The 10369-nt window shown below is 44.1% G+C and overlaps 1 long non-coding RNA gene across 1 annotated transcript; it reads right to left on the reverse strand.

Annotated features, from left to right (window-relative positions):
- Positions 1-2372: 2372 nt before the first annotated feature.
- On the reverse strand, positions 2373-4207 carry LOC136335965 (uncharacterized). The gene is made up of 3 exons (XR_010731343.1): positions 4027-4207; positions 2880-3085; positions 2373-2663 (listed from the first exon to the last, which is right to left on the reverse strand). It is a non-coding gene; the product is annotated as an uncharacterized lncRNA (long non-coding RNA).
- Positions 4208-10369: the final 6162 nt, after the last annotated feature.

Consider the following 10369-nt stretch of genomic DNA (forward strand, 5'->3'; position numbering starts at 1 on the left):
GCCACCTCCAGCAACTATCAGAAGCGATGAAAGATGTGATTTAGTGATGTGTGACCCCGGGCCCCAGGCAGCACTGACCCGTGATCTCTGAGAGGAGGGGAAGGAGTGAGGGGAGCCCTGGGGACACGTGCAGCTGCAGGGTAAGCAGCGCAGGTAGGAGGAGCCCCCACTGAGCCAGGCCGGCTTTCTGAGGGAAGGGCAGGGAGGAGAGTGGGGATGTCGCTGCGGCTAGATTTTGAGGAGCAGGGAAGTAAACAGAGAGCTCCAGGGATGGGCAGAGAAGTGTGCTCATGACTTTGGTCGAGGACCAGGCTGCCCATGAGCGAGAGGGAGCTACCCTAAGCTAGGGCAAGAAACACTGCGTTTGGCCCAGCACCTGCAGCCCTTGGCTACTTTAGTATCTGTGTATAAGTTTCTGTGGACATTTCTCTTAGATATATACCTAGGAGTGGAACTGCTGGGTCAAAGGGTAACTTTGGGGGTACTGAAAGAAGGTGGGTGATAACTCATGATGGAAAGAGCATGTGGAAATAGGAAAAAAAGAGGAGGAGTTACATTTTTCAGTACAGGACCAAACACGAATGAATCCAACGCCTATGTTTTATTTTAAATCGTTCACTGAAAGGACACTGGGAACGTGCAGTCACTGCCAGGGGAGTGAGGAACCGAGGGAAGGCCACTTCGCATGCCCTCATGTGTCCGGTTCGTGAACGTGTCAAAGCCTTAATTCCTTTTCAGCTGTGTTCTTGGAGTCAAAATACAGACTTTGTCCTCCACTTTACGGCTCATAGTGGATTTCATTACTCAGGAGCTAGCTAGCCAAATCCCTAGTTCTGAGGTAGGTGACAGAACCAGGTCCACATCTATTCGGCAGCCCGAGAAAGATGAGTGACAGGCAGCTGGCTGCTCCCTGAGGCCTCATCTTTGCACGTGGGTACTGAGCAGGCCACGTGCAATCCAAGTGAGCCTCCCGGTGAAGGTTTCCTTCCTCAGAATAATCCCATCTCAGGAACGTGTTGCAGGAAACAGCTGTCATGGTGCATCAGGTTAGCACCGGGGCGTATGTGGAAATTGTCGGCTAATGCAATTGCGGGGCCAGACCATTTGCAGGCATAATTTGGTTCACTTATGGTTAAGAGGATGAATGATTAATGAAATGTCCTATTTGGGATTGCTGAAGGCAAGCTGGGAATTGTGCTGCACCCGAGGTCCGCAGGGGCTGTGGGAGCCGACGGCTGGAATCAGAGTCGGCATCCAAAGGCAGAGCAGAGAAAGTACCGGAGAGTAATGCTCACGGTGAGGTTCAATCACATACTGCTCGCCCGTTCACCAGGTGCTCTCACTCTGGGTTCTCAGGGCTGTTCTGTAAGGCTGGCGTTGTTGTTGTCTTCCTTTATAATATAAGTGAGATACTAAGGATCAGAGGCAGTACCTCATGCAAGGTCACTCGGCTGGTTTGTGACAGAACGGGACAAGAAGTTGGAATTAAGTTCCCATTATGGGTTGAATTGTACCCACCCGCACTCATACCCCTCCCTCCCAATAAGGTATGTTCAAGTAAGTCCTAGCTCTCAGGACCTCAGGATGTGACCTTATTTGTGGAAATAGAGTCTTTACAGATTTAATGAGTCATATTAGAGTAGGGTGTCCCCTTAATCCAGTAAGACTGGTGTCCTCATAAGAAGAAGAGAGACGGAGGGGAGAGGGCCGTGCGCAGATGCAGGGGCCTGGGGAAAATGGCCCGGGAAGATGGAAGCAGAGACTGAGCGATGCGGCTCCAAGCCAAGGACTGCTGAGGACTGCCAGACATCACCAAGAGCTAGGCGAGGCACAGGACAGATTCTCTCCTCAGCCCTCAGAAGGAACAAACCCTGCTTGGACTTTCGTGCCTCTAGAGCTGTGGGAAATGCATTTCTGTTAGGTGAAGCCACCCAATTTGGGACGCTTTGTTACAACAACCCCAGGACACCAAATGGCTCCTAAGGGTGATAAAAGTTTCCAGTTATAGTTCCCTGACTGTGGGCCAGGTACTTTACACTTGCTGTCATGAAACTTTTAGGGACTCTTCCCGGTATATTATTATCAATGACCTTTCAGTGACTTAACTAGGTCAAATAACTAGTAAATGGTAGAGTTGGGATTCCAGCCACAGGCCTGACTTTAAAACTGTCCACTGTGTCACTGAGCCATGATGGTGTCCAAAAAGTTGATGGCAGTGTGAGGGGCGGATAACCTGCCAACCTTTTGGGTCACTTCTTGATTCTAGGTTTCCCAGGCAACCACTGACTCAGTCTGAACTCCACCTTGCTAACTTGCATGTATTTATTATGAATAACCTCAAAACAGTGCCTGACACACAGAAAAAACCTCAGTATTTGTTTAATGAACAGTAATAAAAACTCCTTAACCTGTCACAGTGTTTCAAAATATAGAAAGTATTTTCACATCAATTTTTAATAGACTGTTTTAAAAATAACTTGAAGGCCGCTTCAAGCATATTCCTGTCCTTTTTATTCCCACTTAAAAAAATTTTTTTTCTCTTTCATGTTTTCTCCAACAGATAATAAGCTTCTAAAAAGGTAATGAACATTTTCTTTCTCCTTGAACAATACCGGTTCTTCAATGGATTTCACAGTAGTCTTGAAACAATCGCCCGTATAATTCTGAAAATAATTGTAAAGAATGAATTAGATAGTCTCTGCATAAAAAGCAAGAATAGAACTCATTATCTTCCAAATGATAGAAATCACTGCTACTGTTTTCTAAGTGTTTCTATGAACAATTTTAAGTTCTCTCCCTCCTTTACACAGACTGTGAGGTGGGCGCTAACACCGTCATCCCTTTGTTCTACGGGACTCAGGGGTAGGGTGGGATCCCACCAGTTCAGCTCTCCGTAGCTGCTGGGGTCCAGGATGATGAGACAGTTTCCTCTAGGGTATTCATATAGGCTAGGATTGCCTTTTCAGGATCCATGGAACAGGAGCTGGTGTTTGGCTTTCTTGGTTGATCAGTTTTAACACACCATGGTTGGTTTTAACTTTCTCCAGTATTAGTTTTCAAGGCGTCTTTGTCTTATATAGTTCTCCTGTGGAGAGACAGAAAACCTAAGTCAACATGTTCAGGTATTTAGTGACATGGGGTATGTCCAGGAAAACAGAACCAAGTAAAAGTAAGCAGATACAAATATGTGCAATGTAATCTCAGTTTTCCATTTTTCTTTCTTCCACTTGTATATGTATAATTTGGGGCAAGTTACTTACCCTCTGTGAGCATCAGTGTCCTTGAATATACACAATAATGTGTTCCTTACAGGGTTAATATGAGCATTAGGAGTGATGCCTTTGACAGTCTTTTACAAATTTTGATGAGTTACACCTCTATTACTTTGCTAGTGTTGCCGCAACAATGTACCACAGACTGGGTGGCTTAACCAATAGAAACTTGTTTCCTCACAGTTCTGGAGGCTGGAAGTCCAAGACCAAGGTGTCAGTAGGATTGTGTCTTCTAAGGCCTTTCTCCTTGGCTTGCAGATAGCTATCTTCTCCTATCTGTCTTCACATGTTCTTCCCTCTGTGCGTGTCTGTGTCCTAATCTCTTCTTATAAGGACACTGGTCATACTGGATTAAGGCCCACCCAAATAACTTCACATTAATTACCTCTTTAACCCTTTGAGTAGTGAGTTTTTTTCATGCTCGCTGACCCCTGGGAGTATTTTTTCAAAAAATAAAATTAGTTCCAGTTCCAGTTTTATTAACTTAAAATCACGTTTGTTTGATAACCAATTTATGGAAACAAGAAGAACATACGTTTGCCTTTTTTTAATGTTGCCTCACACATTTTTAAAATTAAATTTTTGGTCAGGAGGCATGAGGGCGTACATGAACATTTGTAATACTCAAAGGGTTAAAGACCCTGTCTCCATGTACAGCCCCATTCTGAAGCACTGGGGGTTAAGACTTCAACGTGTACATTTGGGAGACACAATATCGCCTTTAAACATGCATCCTGCACAGCCCATAACCTACCACACTGGCTCCGTACTCTTCTTCCAACACCCGCAGTAGCTGGTTCCCTCTGCCTGGACTGTCCAGTAGGCTTCCTGTAAGGTCCAGCCTCTCTTCCTTTCCAATGTCCAGCTCAAATGCAGGACTCCTTAGGAACTGTGCTATTATCCCAGCCGTGAGGGCTTCCCCTCCCCCTCCAGGCCTCTGGCTCCTTTGCTGCATCCATATCAGAGCAACACTGTGTTGTTCTGCATCCCCGAAAGCCTGGAACACGATCTGGCACAGAGCAGGTGTTCCAGAAATAACCTGGTGACCGGCATGGGATGCCAGTGAATTTGATTAACTCTTTTCCTTTGCTTTACTGCAAATGTCTTCATCTGACCCGTAGCAGAGAACTCTGAGGGGAACACAGACCAGGTGGAATAAACATGGCCCGATGACCCATTAAGACGGAATAAGATTATGTATCTTCCTTCCAGTGTTATTTTGTATTTAAGGAACCTATTTTAAGATATGTTGGAGGCAGCCTAACATTTATGGATAGTGACATGAATGTTAAGTGACTTTTCAGATTTACAGATACGCTTTGAATTTTTCATCAGTATGAGACAGCTATTCTACTCAGGAAGTCAGAATATCATGTAGGCTGATTATTTAAACCGCCTGTGTAGGAGGATGACCCGTGCTAAGAGAAGGTTGGCTGTGACATTGTGCAGAGATGGTTTTAACAGGGCCGTGTTTTAGGATGTATGGGGAGTATGTACTGTCAACTAACTGATAGTCGTGGGTGCTATTTCAATGCCAACAGGAATCCACAACTTGGGGTGCAGTAGGGAGAGAAACTTGACTCAGCACAAAACAGCTCAACTGTGATACAGCATGGCTGTAAAAACAGCACAACTATGAGGTGACCCCGAGCCTGGCCTCTCTCCGGGTAGACGGCTCTGCTCTGCTCTGTGCCAGTCTGCTCTGGTCTGCGCTGGTCTGGTCCACCCCACTCTTCTCAGGGAGACATTTTCAGAGTTTCAGTCACACTGGAGAAAGGCAGTCTTCAGTCCTCAGGGGAAGGGGAAAGTTCTTCCCAGAGCCAGCGGGGAGCTGGCGAATATATATAGATGTCCCTCTGCACCTGTTCCTTATTGGTCTGTACTCATGCAAATGACTCCAAATCCTCACCATTTGATCCAAGAAACACTTTCCTGATTTGTGAGAATGGAGCTGCTCTGATTGGTCAGTGGAGGTGTGATGGGGTGGGGAAATATAGCTGTGCAGCTCTGATTGGATAGGGAAAGCCTCAATCCTATTGGTTAGTATAGGATTCCAGGAACTCCTTAATAAAGGCTGGTTCGGATGACAGAAACAGGCAGTTCGGTGCAGGCTTCTCCCTGAAGTGCAGTTTGTATGAGAGGCCCCTGCAAAGAAATGGCTGCTAGGTTCTGTTGTTGTTCTTTGTTTGTTTTAGTTTGAGCCCAGTTAGCCACCAGGAGCCCTTTTCAGTAGGTATCTTCTTTCTCAGTGTTCACAATACACATATATACTTTTTGTCCTGGCGATTTAATTAAAAATGGACTTCCTAAGGATATTAATGATTACAGCACAACTAAATGAGCAGCTGTGTGGAACGCACTTCCCTCTCCTGGCTGGCTGCTCACGCAAACCTGAACCCTACCAAGCCGCATGACAGATGATCTTCTCTTCCAGCTGAAGCGGTGGAAGATCCGACTCACGTGCGGACCCTTGGTCAGAGGGGTCTCTGTGTTTCTACCTTTATAGCTGAGATGCCCTTTTAAAAAACCCTGATTCTGCTACTAAACACCTTTTAAATAAGCCTTTTTTTCCAAATAACTATTCAGTAAAAACGGTTTTGAATGAATGAGCAAATAAACTGAAGTAATTTAGTTTCTTCTGTAGTCTCTTTCTTCAGTATTTTTCCTATCCACCTAGTTTTCAAGGAAATGCACACAGAAGGCACAATTGACAACTCTTTTCCTCTTGTCTCCTACCTCCTGTGACTAAGTCCAGCGCCTTCCCTCATGTCTGTTGTCTGTGTCCATTCCCTCTGCCCCCCTGACCATCTCCTTTTGTCTGAGCAGCATCTCATGGGTTTGTTACAATATAGGTTTGACCGCATGTAACAGAGACCCAAAGTAGTAGTGGCTTAAACATAAAGTAGAAGCATTTTTCTCCCTCACATGACCCAGGCTGGGCTGGACCCCCCTTTCTCTGCAGGGGCTCAGTTGCTGTGGACCAGCGCAGCTCCAAATAACGGTGCGGAATTAAGGAAACGCATTTTGTCAGAACAAAACCGATGGGACTGGGAGGACTCCTCAAACTGCCTGGCAGTATCTGAGTGCCTCACAGCCCCAGTTCGCTTTATTATATAGACCTATGCAAATCAAGGACCCCGATACAAAGTTGCACATCAAAGGCTAAGATGGGAACAGGATACATTAGTGAAATTTACAAACATCTGAAATAAACAAAGAGTCAGAGGAAAGGCATGTATATTGCTTCCTGCAACCCAAGGAAGGAAGTGGAGTGGGTGCAAACACTCAGCATCAAAGCCAAATATGGAGATGGAGGGGGGAGAACTTAGCCTTTTGCCAAGCCTCGAATCTATAATGACTTTTTGCCATTAAAGGTCCACAACACTCAGTTCTTTTTATCTTGTTGCTCCAGCATCTTTAGGTGCTGGTCTCACCTGCATGGTCCAAGATGGCTCACCATCGTGCCTGCATTTGTGGAAGAAAAAGCAAGAGAAATAGGAAATGAGAGGGCATGTTCCTTTTCTTTAAGCCAGAACCCAGAAGTTGTACACGTGATTTAAACTCACATAGCATTAGGCAGGATTAGTCACATGGTCTCACCTCACTGCAAGGAGCTGGCTAGGAATGTAATCTTCATGCTGGGCAGCTTGACATCCAGATAAAAATTCTATCCTTATGTAAGAAAGGAGAATGGACGTTGGTGGACAGATTGCAGGCTTGGCCCCCTGTCTTAACTGACTTCCCCACTTTCTGCCTTGACAAACTGCCCCTTTTCTTCAACTCACATCAAAGGCAAGCTGGGCATACCTTTCTCTGCTCAAAAAGCATTCAACAACCTCCTTACTGCCTGTGGATAAACTTTTAGTTCTCAACATGGACTGAATCATCTTCATGTTCTTGTTCCTATTACCTCACTTCCTATTTCTATCCTCTTTGCACCTCAGCAACAATGAACTGTTATTTTCTGTGAATCACAGGTGTTGCATACCTCAGTGCCTTTGCACATGCAACTTCCTTTCTTTAGAGAAGTTTTTCAAGCTGAAAAATTCCTACTTGACTTTGAGAAGTCACTTCTAAGCTCAGAAGTCACTTCCATTAGGAAATCTTTATTAACCTCCCATCTCCCACACTTAATCAAGAGGTCACTCCCTAAGCCTCATGCCTGTGCTTCCCTGTTCTATTTTTGCCCTTAAGATGTAGTCATTTATCTCCTCTTCTACACTATGAGCAATATCAGGTCCCCTTTACAACTGCAGAGTTCAGCACCATGCTTGCCACAGCACAGGTCAGCGACTGCCTGTGAATGAGTGACAGAATGACTACATCACAGCAGTTCTTTCTTAGCACTTTAATATTTTATATGTGGTTTTCTTTCAATAAAAACTATTGAGCTCTACTCTTTTTTATTACATTTATTTATTTGTGTTAGAGTATTAACAAAATTATCTACTTAGTCCTTATAAATAGCTCTGTGAGGTAGGCATTATTATTCTCATTTTGCAGATGGGAAAGTGAGGCATAGAGAGTTTAAATAACCTACCTCATATCTTTCTTTCCCTTTCTTTTCTAAGTGAATGGAGGGGAGCTACAGTGGCAGAATCCTGCATGTACCCTGACTGAGATTCACCTGACAGCCCCCATCTGGGGCCAATGCTCTGCCCATCAGTGGCCATGCTTGCAACTGAGCTATTTTTAGTGCCTGAGGCAGAGGCTCCACAGAGCCATCCTCAGCACTCAGGGCCTATGTTATCGAACCAAACAGGCCATGGCTCTGGGAGGCGAAGAGAGAGAAAAAGGTAGGGGTAAGGATAGAGAAGCAGATGGTTGCTTCTCCTGTATACCCTGACTGAGAATCAAACCCAAGGCATCTACATGCCAGGCCAATGCTCTACCAATGAGCCAACTGGCCAGTGCCTCATTTTTCTCTTAATTTTATTGACTGTAGGGTAAGTGCAGGGTGGAAGAAAGTAAGAGTTTTGCATGGTATGGCATGCTGGAAATATATGGAATGGCAGTTACTGGACTCTTGTCTGATTCTATAATTGATTAATTAGCCTAAATGATCAGATATGTCACTTCTTCTGTCTGGACTTTAGTTTTTTTCATCTATAATACAAGGGGTTGACTCAGCCATCCCCAAGTTTCCTTCTAGACCTGAGAGTGATTGGTTTTCTTACTTTTCTAATACAGCATGTTGAAACGTAACCCTTCTCCACACTAATATGCTATATTCACACAGCAGCAATTTTGCTAAAAATGGACACTTTCGAAATGTTAAAACAGTACATGGTAGAGAATAGTCAGTTTAGATCCCCAAACCCCCCCACTCTGCTAAAGGATCAACACTAAAGTTCTGGATCACACTCAGTACCAAATCATTCCAGAATGGAGGATGTGACCTGGCATTGCTTTCACGGGAGCTTTATGAAAAGTTACATCAGATATACCTAGCCACCAAAGAAATTTTGGATCTGGGATTATTGCAATTGAAATGTAGCTACAAATGCACAATGGATTCTCTCTCTGACATGAGTCCACAATGTGGGGAATTCTATATAGTCCCTCTGTGCAGGTCATTTTTTCTCTGATAAAAGAAAATATACACTGGAAATCTTGAAGATATATAATACCATCACCCAGATTATTCTTCATCTGGGTTTTGAAACAATTCAGGAAAAAGTTGTTCAGTGGATGTAGATAAATGTATACTGCCTATGTGGTGTTAAAGATGTTATTGGAGCATATGGTTTTTGTACACAGCCAAGGCAACTTTCAATACTGAACCCTGGAATCGCTCTTCCCAGTCCTGCTGGACTAGGGATGAGCCTTTTAATCCCCAGCAATTGTAGGAATTAAGTATGAAGAGTTTTTCCTTACAAACTCACTGTGGCAGACTGCTAGGGGATAACTTATCCCCTAAATTTCTTTTTTCCTTCTTCCACAGTAGTACAATCCCCACTTTTTAGTGAGGCACAGTGGCTCCCCTTCATAAAGACTACATTCACCAGTCTCTCTTGCAACTAGGTGAAACAACAAAAATCAGTTCAATAGGAATGATGGGAATAAGAAGAAGTGTTGGACTCAATTTCTGGAAAGACTGAGTATCTGTACATCTCATCCTAGCTTCCCTCCTCTGTTCTGATAAGAAAAGGAGCTGGAGTATCCATCTGAACCATGAAACGGAAACTGAATTTTGAGGGTGGCCAATAAGCCAGAATGAGCCCATGTTTCTGGAGACATAATATGAGTCCTGGGCTACTTACCCTGGACTTTATTTATGGGAGAGAGATGGCCTTTATCTTGTTTAAGCCACTATTATTTAGAGTTTCCTGTCACTTAAGGCTGAGTGCAGTTCTAAATGATATATGTTCTAGGCAGATCAATCATTCCATTTCCTTCCACACTGAGTGAGGAAAAGAATGATTAAGAGGGGGGAAGCATCTTAGTGTGTTACACTAATTGATGTCCCCCAACATGGAAGGAAGCACGAAGGCATGGGGAAAAAAGTTCCCTTCCTGACAAATCAATTTATTTAACAAAAATATATGCATCACTTGTTCTGTGCCAAGTTCCACACTAAGCAATTTACAACTATTAATTTATTTAATCCTCATAATAATACTATGAAGTATTAATAATATCCCTACTTCACAAATGAAGAAACGGGGGCACAGAGAGGTTAGAAAACTTGCTGCAGCAAACCCAGGCAGTGTAGTCTAGCATTCATGCCTTCATCGCCACATTAGGTGTTTTCTTATGAGGGACAGGAATGAAGACACCCTTATGTTATCTCAAGTAAGGGAAGCTTGTATTTAGGATGGATGGAGAGGTCAGAAAAATAAAGACTATCTCAGCAGTCACCCGAGATGCCCTGGTGTCCAGTTAGCCCTTTGGTAGGATGGGTTCATTGCTCCCTATACTATTGTACAACCATTGTGGTGACTCAGTCACTCTCTGTAACAACTTCTCATGCTTCTGACCTGCTTCTATGCTGCCCTGCTACCAGCTGTTTTTACTCAGTTCCTTCCTACCACCTGATACCTTCTTGCACACATTCTTTACTACCTGTGGCTTCTGCATTTTGCCTTTTCCATGTG

The sequence above is a fragment of the Saccopteryx bilineata genome, chromosome 4 (assembly GCF_036850765.1).
Source record: "Saccopteryx bilineata isolate mSacBil1 chromosome 4, mSacBil1_pri_phased_curated, whole genome shotgun sequence".
Classification (NCBI taxonomy): Eukaryota; Metazoa; Chordata; class Mammalia; order Chiroptera; family Emballonuridae; genus Saccopteryx; species Saccopteryx bilineata.